Raw genomic sequence first — 15,626 nt, 5'->3', positions numbered from 1 at the left:
TCTAATTTTGACCTTTTGTTAAAAAGAATCGTTAATGGATTAACAATCGACTCACCTAATAGAATACAACCAGTGTTGGTATTGATCTGTGAGTAATTTATCGTTTATGAATCACCAATACCAAGGTGAGATTGAGGAGATGTCCATGAGAATGTCCCCTGACCTGACCCACCCATCTGCCTTACATGGACCCCAGAACATGTCACTTGGGCAACGCCCACCACCCAGCACTAACAACAGCATATCTTGGAGGTCGTTGTCAATTGAAGCAGTTAGTTGATAAAACAATAACAAATGTTTGTTTGTTTACGTCAACAAAATAAAAAAAAAATATAGTAAAACATAACTTTTCCATAGTAAACATTACTTTTCCGTAGTAAACATTGTAATGATGATTTGTATACAGTAGTGTAGCGAAAGAGTAACTCCCATGCATTTGTTTACATTCCTAACCTAACCCAACTAAACTTGCTGATTATGAAAAAAACTAATGAAGGTTTACTAATCGAATCGCTATTTTCAATCGATATTAGGGTAGCCAAGTTACCATAACTGTACCCGGACCCGCTCTCCGTTACATCTATCCCACTACACCCCTTCAACTACCCCTCCCCTGAATCACTCTTACGCTCTGGGGGGGGGGGGGCAACTGGCACTCGGGCCTACCTTACGGTTTCGACAGTTTATGACCCCCACGGCAAAAATTAAGCTGGCACACCCTCCGCTTCCCACGATAAGGCGACTCATCGCCTACCTGGATTAGTGCTGGCGCAGTACAGGCTAATGCTAACGAGGGATTATTTAGACCTTGGGATTAGGACTGGATTTTTGGCGCAGTGCAGGTTTACCCTATGATAAGAGTTGTTAGTTTTAGAATTGATAGTACTGTAGCCCTATTATGAGTTAACAATGAGAAAACTAAGATTCATTCAAGTAACAAGACCCAAGCAACAACAAAAATGTCTAGTTTTAAGATAGATAGTTTAATGATTGTAGGTAACACGAGCAACAACAAGTTTATCTAGCAGGGGAAAACGTATAAGAATTCCATATTACGTACGTTAATTATTTTAGAAGGGAGAGAGATGTATGCTGGTCTGGTGGTAGAACGCGGGACTACTGTCCCCACGGTCCGGGTTCAAATCCCGCCATTCATCAATGCCTTTTTAATAAATGATAATGCCGCTATCGTCTAGCCCATTTTAAAGTAAATGTGTAAAACTGTTCCGGGCTAGAGCCTAGCGTCCTAGCATTTTGAGATGGGAAATTAATTATAGTTTTGTAATCAATAGTAGTAGTGAGCATACCCTAAAGAAACAACGACAGCAGTGGACGGTTTTGTCATGATAGTATACGAATCCGAATAGGTCAAAACACATACCACCAAGGATTTGGTAATGAGGTATTTAACCTCTTGAGTAGCATAATAATTGTAAAGTGATCGAGAGGTCCAAAACCAGAGGATGAAATAGAAGTCTCATTCTAGTACCTTAAGTCACAAACAACACAAAGAATGTGTTTCGGCATTGATGTTAGCTTTTTAGAAACGAGCAACAACATTGATGGTTTTGGAACTGATAATAGCATTCTGGGTACCCTGAGCAACAACAAAGTTGATGGTATTGGGACTGATAGTATCCGGGTTAATTTTGGATCAGCGCTCTAGCCAGCGCTCTGGCCCGTTGCTGATATTAATACCATCACAGTCGCCCGTCCGTGATTTGCGGGTAAGCTGTTCTGTTTGTGGTGATTTCCGGAGACGGTGCGATTTGTGTTGTGGATATTTGTGTCTTGTGTGGATTTTACATACATAATTGGAATAACAAAGTCAACAAACATCAGGTAAGTAACTAGACAGAAACAAATCCGAACAATTTGGATTCCTGAAAGCGTGGTTTTACAAACAAAGGTGATTTTGTAGCAAAAGCCATTTGTAGCTAAAGAAAAAGTCACTCTTTAATTGAAAATAAACGTTTGAAATTGTATTCATTTGTATTAAGAGACTAAAAAACAATAATCATATGAAAAAAATTAAGGTCAGTGAAGTGTTACGTTTTCATGCAAATTGTTTAGACATGTCGGCTATCGCTCGGTCGGTTTAGTTTGGAAGACATAAGACATCGAAAAGAACTCGGTCGGTCAGACCATGCGGCAAATAACATTGACGGCAACCCTGCTTCCTTCGCTTATAGAATTTAGTATTATATAAACACTCGTTATGTTAATCGATTAAAAAAAAAACCTATATTTAATTTAGCTTATAAAGCTGTTATAAAAGCTAAGTGTTTCATGAAATTTCATTTTCTCTCAACCTTACTTGATTTTGGATGGTTTCGTTGTTATCGAAACTTATTAATGCTAACTTCAAGCAATCCACATTTTGTATGATGGTAGTCACTTATATTCTAAAACAACAATATTATCAAGGGGCTTGACCAAGAACAGAACACTTTTGTTGCCCTACTTTTGAAGAGGATTGCATTTAACTTTAATTTTAAGATCACCTGTTTCAGAACTAGTGATGACGTACGTTTCCTTGTAAGAAAATGTTAATTGAGTTTGTGCTATTAGGGATATACTTACACTCAGAAAAGCAGATAATTTTTCTTCTGTGTCTGTTTTTCTAAATACATCATTTTATATCTTTTAAACATCTTTAACAGCTAAAAAAGACGTATATTTTATAAAATAGATTATATAGAGAGCTGTAGTGTATATACGAGTGATTTGCATGGAAATGTTTAAATGTAGTGTGCTACGATGAACTTATGAATTATGGCTTACAACTATGTAGATTTAAAAAAGTAACCTTCTCAAAATAATGTTTAACGCTAATTAATTAGAAATAATGAGTGAAAACGTATTTGCAATACAGTACTTAATTAGATGAATTTATTTGAACATTTTAACCTCTTTATGTGGCATACAACTACATTGACGTTTTTAACACATAAGGAGGTACATAGCCTATTTAACCTTAAATAATATGAAATGCATTTAAAATCTTTTCATAATAATGTTCAAACAAACTTAATCATAAACACAAATTTCTTACCACGATTTATATAACAATGAATATGCATCAGGGTGACTGAAAAGTAACTTTCATCTTCCCTTAACTTTTCAACCATTTGAGATATTTTAAATCTTTTTGCGGCAACCTTCATAGATATGAGGGGCTACAATAATTATGGTAAATTTAGAAAAATTTAACCTTAGGGGTAGTGGTGGTCGGGGGTAGCTCATAATTTTCAAATAACAAGTATAGTCTAGTTTGGTATCATTTTACAGGTCTTGACAAAACATAACAATTAACATAAATGAAATAGAAATCGGACCATTAATAACGAAATGGCAGTTCAAAATTACTTTTAATAACCATTGTCTTAATCATTTCTATCTGCCATTTTGTTGACCCCCTACCCCAGCTACCCCCTAAGAGCAAAATTTTCAGAACTGACCAAAATTATTGTAGCCCTTCATATCCAAACAAGTTGCTGCAAACCGATTTTAAATATCTCAAATAGTAAAAAAGTTAAAGGGAGTGCAAGTTCATTTTCAGCCACCCTCATGGTTATTTGGATTTGAAACGTTTTAGGGTGCCATTTTGTTATTAGTCGGCCGATTTTGGTTTTATTTATGTCAATTTTTGTGTTTTTTTAAGACCTGTTAAAAGATACCAAACTCGACTATACTACTCATTTTAACATGTTGAGCTACCCCCTACCCCCGCAACTCTAAGGGAAAACTTTTCAAAATTGACCATAATTATTGTAGCCCCTCATACTTAAGAAGGTTGCCACAAACAGATTTCAAATATCTCAAATGGTTGAAAAGTTAAGGGGGGGGGGGTGTAAGTTACTTTTCAGCCCTGTATAGCATGCTGCAGGATGGCCAGTAATTTCTTGGGTTTGCAGCAAGGTAGGCAGTACACGTTTCAAAAATTTGTTATTGATCGAAATTATTGAAATTGTTTATCCTGGTTTGACCAGCTGACCTTTTAATGAACTATCTGGTTGTGAACAAATATATGTGTTGAAAATAAGATCTGACAGTCAACTACATATGATTATTTGTACAGCTAAAACATCTACTGTGCGACGCTTAGAGTTTTAAAAATCTTTAATATAAATTCAATTTTTATTTTGGAACTTAGTATATGGATTACTCAAGAATATAGTTTTCTCCCTTCAAAAACACTTTTTAATTAGACGTTTAGTAAAGTGTGAGTTGATAATACTGTAATTAAACTGTACAGTAAACTGGGATCAGTAGTAAAATATATACATTAAACTTAATAATGACGGTTAGTATTTGATACTGTATTACATTTATTTATTCTATTGAGCCTTAATTTAAGAAACGCCCAAGGGTTAGTAAAAAGAAATATATTTAAAAAGCTACTAATAACAAGAAGAATAAAACATAAATGACAAAATTTGGGCTCTAGACTAGTTTATAGACAGGCAAAGGAGCCATCTGAACAATTTCGCTAAATTAACGACAGTTGAAGTACTGACCAGCCTTAAAATATCACTTTAGACCAGTGGAAACAATAGTACAATGAGATAAAAATAGAATTTAAGGTAATTCATAATAGTAAACCATATAGTGTTAGCAAATCTCTCATCAGGTCTATGAGCTGCTATTTCAGTGAACAGTGTTCATGTTTAGTGCATGTATGGGGGAACAAGATTTTAATACCCTGATTGCACAAAATTATCATTACGGAAAACAATGTGTTATCAGATGTGAGAGCCGGATACTTAAAAGTTGTTTGGTATATGCATAATTTTAATTCTAAATAAATTGGCAAAATTTATCTAAACATTTACAAAACCAGCCCTTGATAGGATTAATGGAATTAAACCGTATGGCTTGATTCCCTTTTAAGCAAGATTTTCTTTGAATAAACCCTGACCCTGAATTTCTTTGGCCTTTTGGTTTTTAAAAGAATATTCTTATCATAATAAATGGACCTTCGGAACCACACTCAAGTAGCTTTCATTTGTTGATAAGAAACAATACTGTTAAAGCTTATTGTTAACTTTTCACTGTAGAATTACCTTAATCGGGTTGTTACACAATTAGATACAATCATTTTGTGTATTGTGAAATACATTTATCAACATTTTTTTTAAATTAAAATAATAAAACAGTTGTTGATATATGTGTTTCATTATGGTTTTGGACCAATAACTTTCAAGTCCGTGGTACTTGAAGGAGCCGAGTATATGATTATTAGTTATTACTTATAATAGTAAACACATTCATTGACTGATAAGACTAAATTTACTTCCTACTTCGTAGTGTTTAAACAAAATCCTGTCTTTTATTTTCTTACCAAACAGTAAAACAAATAACACAGTAGAAATGCAGAAAATAATTTAATCATATTTTTTATGACGAGCCTCATAAATTTTGAGAATACTAATTGGTCGTTTTAGTTTATTTTGCAACAAAAGCAATTAGGCAGGGAGCACGTTCGTCATTTTGTGTTTGTTTTATTGAAAGTGATAATGAGCCTGATGTGTCTGTAGTTATGCGTTTCACTGAAATGGGCTACAAAATGATTTTAGGCAACTTTAACACTGATATAAATACAAATAATCATTGAATCATATGATGTTGATTTGTTTACTATTAAATACCAAGTAACAATTACGTTTTCCAAGAGGGTATATTTATTTAATACTCCACATTTAATTCAACTCGCCGATTCTCACTGAATAATAAATTTGACTATCAGTTCCGTAAGAGTAAGTTCCATCTACGTAAATGAACATTATTTTTAAAGAATGTATTTCAACTATTTTCTTTTTCAACCGTATTTTTAATGGACGGTTAAAATTATACGTATCCATCCAACGTATAACCAAGTTCGAAATGTTGCTAATTTTAAAAGTGACCCGTGACCCTCACTTTTGGTACGCCAGTGGTAAAACCTATCTTTTGAAGGTTCTTAATTTTTAGGGACAAATAATTTTTTACATAAAGGCTATCACTCATTGGTTCTTGGTAAGATGTAATGCCCTGGTGTCTGTTACCTTTAATCGAATGCTTACATTTCTTGGACCAAGATCTAGATGATTTGGACAACTTGTGAGGAAGTTTCCTCTAGAGCACTAGGATAAAGGGTGGTAAGGGTCGATAAGTGAAAGACTGGGTATCTTACACTTCCTTTTATTTAGTGGTCTTTTATCCGAACACACAGGTTTCTATGTACAATTGTATATACAGTTTTGATCCTGGGTCCGTAGTCCTCCTACCAGGCAGAGTCTCCGGGTGTAATGTGCTACTGCTCTCCACTGGAGACGGTTCTGGCGTCACTTGCTCAGAAGTTAGCACTCTCTAGGCAGTCCGACGACAACTCCGTCAATACTCAACGTATACCATGTATACGCTTTTTAAGGTGGCGGGGGACCAAACAAGTCCTCCCCTCCACCTACGACTATAGACTCACGGGCTCAACACGCCCATCCAGCGGTGCTGGTGGCCCAACACTCCCATCCAGCGGTGCTGGTGGCCCAACACTCCCATCTAGCGGTGCTGGTGGCCCAACACTCCCATCCAGCGGTGCTGGTGGCCCAACACTCCCATCTAGCGGTGCTGGTGGCCCAACACTCCCATCTAGCGGTGCTGGTTGCCCAACACGCCCATCCAGTGGTACACGCGGCTCATCAGGTGTCCCGCGGGCTCAACACGCCCATGTGGAGCATACAATGAAATGAAGCGTGACAGTTTTAACTATTAAACGTAAATATAGCAGATTACGTAAATATAGTAGATTGTGTCAGGTTTACCACATGCACGATGTTAAACTTTGTTTGGACCAAAAGTTAAGCCAATAATTTAACCCCAAACAAACAATCATTTTGAGGTACACCAAATATCATCATTAGTGAGTTGCTTACATAGTTGATGTTTACTGAAACATGTTTGATGTATAGCTGTGGTTTGTAACACTTTACAATAAAGATTTTAACAATGTGGTGGATTCTGGCAAGGAACGTTTTGGTAAATAGATCCGTTTACGGATTTGGATTACATTCATGGAATAAAGATTTATTTATAGATTCATAATCCTTAAACTATTGATCAGCCGAATACAATTAGATTGTTTTTGTCAAGTAACGTTTGAGTCCACTGATGACTCGAAAACACCATTATTTGTTATTTTACAAAGTTCGCAATAGTTAGAATGACAAAATTGAAGATATATTTGTCAATATGACCGCTTGCTCCATGACCAAAAAGGAAAATGTGTGATTAAATATTTGCCCTAAAAGAAGAGGTAAACATTTAGTCGACACAATCAAACTCTGGCTTTGTTAAGACATCTAACACACGTCAAAATAAGCTTATCACGCCATCATGGATTTTATCATGACCGTGTAAATGAATAATAAAATCCAAAGTCCAGCGCTTCTATAGACAATATAGTCATATTGTGAACATCTACAACCCGCTTTATCTAACCACCCTATCCAACCTAACCTACCTACTCGTTCGTTACATGTATTACATTAAATATCTCATAATTTAAAATCAATATACAAAACCACAACTAAACTGAAACTAAAAACAACTAAGTATACACAAATTTCAATACGCCACACGTCAAATGGTGGTGTATGCCAGTGGGTTGTGTTTTCTGTGGTTGTATTAAGGTAGTTAGGAAAATGTAGATAATTATTTATGTCATTATAAAAATGGGAGGAGCTCCCTTACCTCCCGAATCATAGTGTAGTCAAAACACGAAGCGGAGGAAAAGTCCATCAAACTAAAATTAAAATAGTTCACCTTCGGATCTATGAACTTTTTAAACCACTATGGATTTCGAACAGTCACCTCTGTCGTCATCAGGCCCAATCAGAGACTCCATTGCTGAAGTCTAAGTGGGTTGTGTTGCTAGCCTAGTGGTTAGCGTCTCGGAATTCGGTCCGGGAAGGACGGGTTCAATCCCCGGCACATCCACTAAACATCTTTCGTGACTCTCTCAAGAAATGCCACTGGCGTAGAAATAAGTACCCATTGTAACATATTTTGTATATACCACCTTGTAAATGTTTTCACCACTAGGTTAAATGTACATGTATCATAAAGTGTTGTAAGATGTATTACATCACGTTGATATAATACCGCCAACGCCTAATATTCTAATCAAGAAGTTATTTAAAAGTGAGATCAAGTAAAAAAATACATTGTCTATTACAACTTCGCATGTTGTAATACGATTTTCTTACAAAAGCGAGAAATGTTTCGGTGTGACAGCGGGTGGTCATAGTAACAAACCAACTTGACACCTGTGTTCGCGCTTTGATGTGAGGACTCGACCAGCTCATACCAATTTGGACTCCTCTACGGAGGGTTTTCATCTGTCAAAAGTATTACATGCTGCAGACATATACTCATCTTCAACCTTATGTTCGAATACAAACTAGATTTTCAACGAATTATTTATTATTAAATCACGGTTTATTAAATACTAAATTATAAATTAGATTGTTGTCTGGGTATACAAGTAGTTATAGTCCTCGCCTTCAAATCTGAAGCTAACTGGTTCGATTCCAAGCGGTGTAAATTTTGTCCCCAGATAAAAATAGTAATTACTCTCAATTAATAACACTATTAAACAAAAGGTATGATTTATATGGTAATTAGGACAGTGAATGGACCACCCCATACAAAAAATGTAAAAATTTATGTAATAAGTACAGGTCTTTCTCAGTCTGAGATATGTACTGTTATTTACGAGTAATTACGATCAAAATTAGTACTGTATTATGATAACGTAAATAACATTATTACTTTATATCTGCGTATGCATATGAAGATAAATGAGCTTTAAATCCACCCAAACATTATAATACAAAATTCTCTCTTTGTTTACAAAATACTCAATAAATTACAGTTTTATTAGTAAGAAAAAACTATAGACTTGCATTGAAAAATCCCAGTCTGTCTTTTGATATATTGTCATTTATGTTACCCATTGTAATATTCTTTACAACTTCTTGTATAGGCCTACTCATGGCTACTACCACGAAGTTTGTTATGATTCCGTTACTAATGAATATTGATAATAATTACACTCAATTTAATGCATATTATGGACTCATATTCGCGTAGTCGTTGTAGCTAATTTTAATTCAGTAAACTGGGTAGTCAACAAGAGTAAATTAGTCTCATTATCTGATGAGAATTCAATACTATCCTGTGTAGTAACTTAATCACATTCTTTTAAAACCAAACATCCTTTTTACAGTATATTTATTTAGTATATTTACTTTTACAGTTTTATTTAATATAATAAATAAAACTTAATGCATGCTTAACCTTTGTTTCTCTCTTTCGCTATAGTTTATAGTTGTTTTTGGGTTGTTTAATCATGTTCAGTATGTATTAAGTTTTAAAGGCCGCTCTCCCAAATCAATCACGAAACATGAACCAACATCAGTGTAAACTCCCCACGTTTAGCGGACAACGCTTTATGCAAGGTACGATCAGGTTAGAGATAATGATGATTGTTTTTATTTTTGACGTCGAAGCTAACCACAGGATTACTCATTCCCAACCATTATTCCTTTATTATTAATCACTGTGAATAAAAATTTGTCATTGCTAAATGAAAAATTCAGGTTTGTTGTTTTGTTTGCGCTTTAGCATTTGAGTAAGGTTAACAAATGACTCAGAAGAGCCTTATGTACAAGAGCAATTTAGTGAGCTAAACTTAGTTGTTGATAAATATTACTCACAGCCACCTTAAACACAATCATGATATTAATTTCAAACTGTAGTAGCATAAGGTAAGATTTTTCGAACTTCTTTTTCGGGTGTAGCCGATTGAAATTTTACTATAACACGTATAGGTATATAAGACATATATATGAACCAGTATAAAAATAGCATATTTCATTACTAGAAAGTAAAGCGACTCTTTTCTACACGACCCCAAGTTTCACGACCGAGGCGATGCCGAGGTTTACAAATGAGTGAGGTTTGAAAAGGTATTTTGGTCCTTATGTTAAACCATGTGGTCCGTACCTCCAAAAAAGTTTCCATCTGGTTGTGTTAATATATACGAACAGCTTTTACCGTTATTTACTTCAACAATAAAACTATACATTCAAATTCAAATTACTTAGTCTCTAATATTGAAATTCAAATTCAATACTAAGTGTCTAAATAATAGAATTTTGTGAAGTATAATGTGGAACTATTATGAACACACACAAATCTTTGAAACAATACGATAATATTCTTTCATTTATTTATTTATTTTTTATTTATTTATTGCTCTTGACAACTTTTACATTGTGTAGCATATAATATTTATTCAAATATTTATAGTTACATAGAGGTTATTTTATAAAATTACACTTTAAATTAAATTTAACTTTAAACAAATAAATCAATACATTAAAGAAATGGGGGAAAATACATTTATTAATAAAACCTTAAAATATTTAACTCATAACCCCTGGGGAATATAATACTGTGGCCCTTAACTCCAACGGTGCGCAGTGAACTCATCCACCGAATAGAACGCCTGATTGTTCAAGTCACAAGAGTTGTAAATTCATCAATCCGTACTGAAATTAGCCACTTGGGATAATAGCTGATATCAACGAATTTATATCTCATGACTAGTACAGAAATTGGCATTTCCATTGCACGTATAAGTTTCATGTGTGGAGGAAAGCTGAACTCAGGAACCCCAATTTCACGTGTAAGGGGAAGCCGAGCATATGAGAGTTATTTTCACGTACGGAGTGAAGCAAGGGACGGGAATAGTTGGAGCAAGTGCCGAAAGATAATTAATGTACAAGTTATGTATTATACTTTTCATCACGACGCAAAAACCCTCACATACAGAATAACAGTCATGGTAAGACCTGGACCCGGAACCGATTTACTCTTTTCGTTTTGAGGTCCCCAGAGGCCAAAAACACCATTCGTCTAAATTCATATGCATACATAGATGTGGGTCCTATAAACTGTCCTATATAGTAAACTGTCGTAGTTTGCCTGTTTATGAAAATTTGTCTGATCAAATTTGAAAAATGTTTATATTTCATACTAAACTATTGAATGTCACTAAGAAAACACTCTATTACTTTCTCTGTAGCAGCAGACCTAAGTACCTTACTCAGAGAAATAATGTTATTTAATAGGGAATAAATATGACATTTTTAAGAGATATTTTCGTTAAAATCCAACGAGACGTATTATTAAAATTCACTTAGTCTGCAAACCAGCGATAGTCTGCTTCGGCGATAGTATGTTATATAGTTAATGTTATTTATACTACGCTTATTAATACAGTGAAGTTCCTTTACAGTTATTCTGGTTGGAATAAAGACTTGATAAAGGTTTCCATACATAGGGTTTTCTTTCGTCCCAATGCTTAAAACCGTAGTAGTACTTCGTTTATGATTGACTGGGTATTTTAATAACATTCTTGTAATATCGTAAATGATTTAAATTGTTAATGTACAGAATACTTGAAATCTCGAATATAACATTAAATCACGATTTAATGCAATATTTACTGTAATATAGTGTATTCTATTTTTCTACGGTATTTTGAGCAAAATAATAGATTTTTTTACGATCTGGCCTTTACTGTAGGTATTATGACACATACAATTTTACAAATTGCAAAACCATTAAATTTATAAGATATGTTTGGACAATAATACTGAATACTCGATGAATACTGAAATTTACGCTAATATCAATTAAAACATATTCAAAATGTATTTCACCTACGTCATAGTATATTACGTTACTAGTCCTGAAAATAAGTGTTTACCGGACGAGTGTGGTCGTTCCCGTGCGAGACGAAGTCGAGTACGGGATTACCATACGAGTCCGGTAAACACATTTTGGACGAGTTACGTACGATAGTTTACGCCATACTACTTAACTCGTACAAATCCTTATATATTTCCACCAACTAAAGGACTAAACATCACCACTCATAACCTCTAAGAGAGGTTATGTTTTTGTTTATAACCAAACCAATCATTGCCACGCAAATACAGTATAATCAGCTGATTGGTGTCCGGTAAAACTCATTGCAGAACAGTATTACGCAATGAAACCCCATTTGAATAAGCTGGCGGCAAACAGCTGTTTTCTGGACTAAATCCTTGCGTGGGAAGTTCGTCAAAATAATGTAGTGTGGCGTAAAAAATATTTCACAAACTATTCAAGGGAGTATCTCAGTTGTTTCTTCATTGATTTTCTTTATTTGTATTCTTGCTTTCTTGACAAATGCTACTGTTTCAGGATATTCTTTATAAATTACATTAGTTAAAAATGATATATTTTAACGTGATAGCTATGAGCAATCTTAGGTGTTTTAGAACCTTAATTCTAGGTTTAATAGAGAAATATCTATGGGCTGTTAAACATTTTTACTTTAAAATTCGTGATAAAAAATTTTGGATTTGACTTTACCAAATCTAAATAAAAATTCATAAACATTTTTAATTTTTCTATGGAAGTATTTTTTATAAAATCCCAGTAGAAGTTTATCAACAATTACAGCATGGTCTGACATGGCAAGACTTAATTGTTAAACTCAACACAATTGGTAAATGTATTTATTAAGAGTAATATAAGACTACATAAACAACACTAAACCCATCTCCCTTAAAGCCTTCCTAAGTCAAAAACGTGTGTTTACTAATTATTGTGGAAAGCAGTTCCTCTTATTTTTTCACCAACTGAATAGCAGGAAACAAGGTGGGAAGATTAAGTTATTTAAGAATATAACATTAATGGTAATGGGTTTCCAGTATTAAAAGTTCAACAGGTTGCTAAAGCTTGACACATAGGCGTGACACACCCTGTATAATAATAGAAATGTGTTATTTGAAACTTTCTCAAGTACTTAAGAGAAGTCTTTAATTTCAAAGTTAATATTTTTTTGCTGTAGGCTACTCGCTTAATTTAAATCTTTTGCATTTCAGGTACAGGGAATCACCCACTAACATTGTATGATACATCTAGTAAGTAAAGACTTCAACTACGGTACCTAATTATGTTCCTTTATTATGAAAAGGGCAATTAAATTCAATGGAATATACATCTTTCTTCCCGATCTTTCAACACAGCAAGGGTGTTTCAAGTTTTCTGTTTCAGTCTTCAGAATCCACCAGACATTAACTTAAGTAAATTTCTATATTTATATCCAATCAATAATTTTAATTCCCATAACGCCTTGCTCAAGACCAACCTAATAATTATTTTACCCGATTATAATAATTTGTGGTGTAGGCATATTACCAGGCTTCATTTTGTATACAGAATATAATATGGGAGTATTTCTTTATTTAACTGAAGAACCTTAAACTATTTTTTCCACTATACCAATGACTTAAGTTAGAAATGAGCCAGTTAATATATTGGAGGGTTTGTAATGATTTATAATACACTCTATGCAACTAACACGAAGGACACACACGGTGTTGAGCCAGTTTCGTGTTTTAATTATTGGTCTCACTTACGAAGTAGAATTGAATGTAAACCATCTGAACATTTAGGTTAGACCAACCAGTTTGTCTTGTTGGGAAATACAACCCCCACTTGGTTGAGATTCATTATTGCATATTCAAATAATTTAAACGTTGTGCAAAACTAAGTAGGTTACAGGTTAAATATGGATGCAATCGAGTCAGGACGAAATAAAATAAAAATATAAAAGGGCAACAACAAGGAGAAAGGCAAAAGGATAAACAAGCAGAAACTTTAATCCTCTGAGCATGCGTCGAGAGGAATTATAAAACCAAAAGTATGTATTAATAGCAAAATCTTTAATATGTTTCATCAATATTGCCTGGACTGACCTTTTTCATCCAAGATCAAGTGAGCGAAGGTCAAAAATACCTTTTACTACTTTTCGTCGTACTGCACTATTCTCCCAGCTAATACTTTGCTTGCATTTATAAATTAGTCCAAACAATTTTTCTACCTTGTTTTGCAAGTATTTATGCATATGTGTTACTTTTATTTAGATACCATATTTATTACTCATCCAACACAATTATAAATTAATAATTTAGCGATGCAGCTTTTTTACTATTTAACTTTTTGTAATCAAACATCAAGATCGAAATCTCTTTACTGTCTTTCAGCTACAAAGGCAATTGACATTTTCAAAAATGATATAGAGTAGTTAATAACAGAAGGCATCACATAAAATGACATCTTATCATTAAAACAAACAAACATTTAACATAGACATGGATTACATAACAGGAACCTCGATCTTAAATTATTTAAAACTTATATTCAAAATATCCAAGAACCTATCTACAGAGAAAACCCATTTTAATTTTAACCATGAATCAAGGATAGTTTTGAATTCTTTTATAGGAATTGTTAGTGCGGAAGGGGGTAATTTATAAACAATAATATACTTAAATATTTGTAGCTATTGTGTGTAAGTGTAAGTCTTGTAAGTGTTATGGCTATTTCTTGTGTAATGTGCATGTTTGTCAGATTGGATGCTATACTGGTCTATAATCTCTTTTACGTACAGTAAGCAATTTAAAATGCATAAAGTACGAAGGGTTAGGCCTTAAAATCTGCTCTGAAATCGTCCCTGGGCTTTGTTCCTCTAATGCACCTAACTGCTTTCCTTTGCCATTTAAAAACTGTTTTAGCTCTTACAGAGCTACCTCCTAAGAGAACACCATATTGTAAGTGAGCATGGAAAATGCATAATAACAATTTAGAATATTTTTTACACTTACGTTGTCCTTTAATTTTTCAAACAAAAATATAGTTCTAGCCAATTTACTTCATAAAAAGTGTATATGCTCACTCTAATTCAGCTTCTCATCAATATGAATTCCTAGCAATTTTGCCGATTTTTTGTAATGAGAAATGTGTTTAAGGTTAAAATGAATTTCTTCTGTTTTTGTGTTATTAATATTTAATTCATTTCCTTGAAACCACTCTTCAGCCAACTTTAACATCTCATCCCGTTCTTCAAGTGATTTTGACCACTTGTGAGTAATGTAGTATCATCAGCGTAAAGAGTGGTTTTACAGGGAATAAAACCAGGTAAATCATTAATAAAATCAATAAAAAGTAGAAGCCTAAGGACCGATCCTTGAGGTACGCCCGGGTACGCCAATTTTTATTTTAAATAGATTATATCTTGAATTGTAAGAATAAGAAAATGTATTTCATTGATCTTTTTACCAAGAAATAGGACTCGTCTTATACATTACAAAATAATCATCTCAATACAATCAATTTTCTTATACATCAAAATGTTACATAAAATACAATTAGGCATAATAACTTATTTTAATAAAAATTTAACATAAAAATTGCAGTTGATAGAGTCACTTAAGCTGTGGAAAGGATTTTGAATAAGCCGATTATAAATTCTATTACAAAAATATTATAATCAACAAATTTTGCACTCTCAGGTAGTTTATTAAAAAAGCGAATTGAGTTGATTTTGAAGGAGTCGCCCGTTTTAGCCAGTCTATGAGGTTTAATGCTGAGCTTGCCTCCACCCCTAAATGTTGTACTCATGACTGTCAGATCTAAGTGGGGGAGAATGCAAGTTTGACTTGGTGTAGAGTAATATTTGAAAG

The 15,626-nt window shown here is 33.8% G+C and overlaps 1 protein-coding gene across 1 annotated transcript in view; it reads left to right on the top strand.

Annotated features, from left to right (window-relative positions):
• The first annotated feature begins 1,717 nt into the window (after nt 1-1,717).
• LOC129005578 (muscle calcium channel subunit alpha-1-like) overlaps nt 1,718-15,626 on the top strand; it is a 304,273-nt gene continuing 290,364 nt past the window's right edge. Inside the window, exon 1 of the mRNA XM_054434499.1 lies at nt 1,718-1,842. The gene's annotated coding sequence lies outside the window, so the exon portion shown is untranslated. The remainder of the gene's footprint in view (nt 1,843-15,626) is intronic.

The sequence above is a fragment of the Macrosteles quadrilineatus genome, unplaced genomic scaffold, assembly GCF_028750875.1.
Source record: "Macrosteles quadrilineatus isolate MER2022 unplaced genomic scaffold, UCM_ALF_1.0 Scaffold_24__1_contigs__length_1734639, whole genome shotgun sequence".
Classification (NCBI taxonomy): domain Eukaryota; kingdom Metazoa; phylum Arthropoda; class Insecta; order Hemiptera; family Cicadellidae; genus Macrosteles; species Macrosteles quadrilineatus.
The sequence above is the reverse complement of the archived record's forward strand: the minus strand, read 5'-3'. Positions and strand labels throughout refer to the sequence as shown.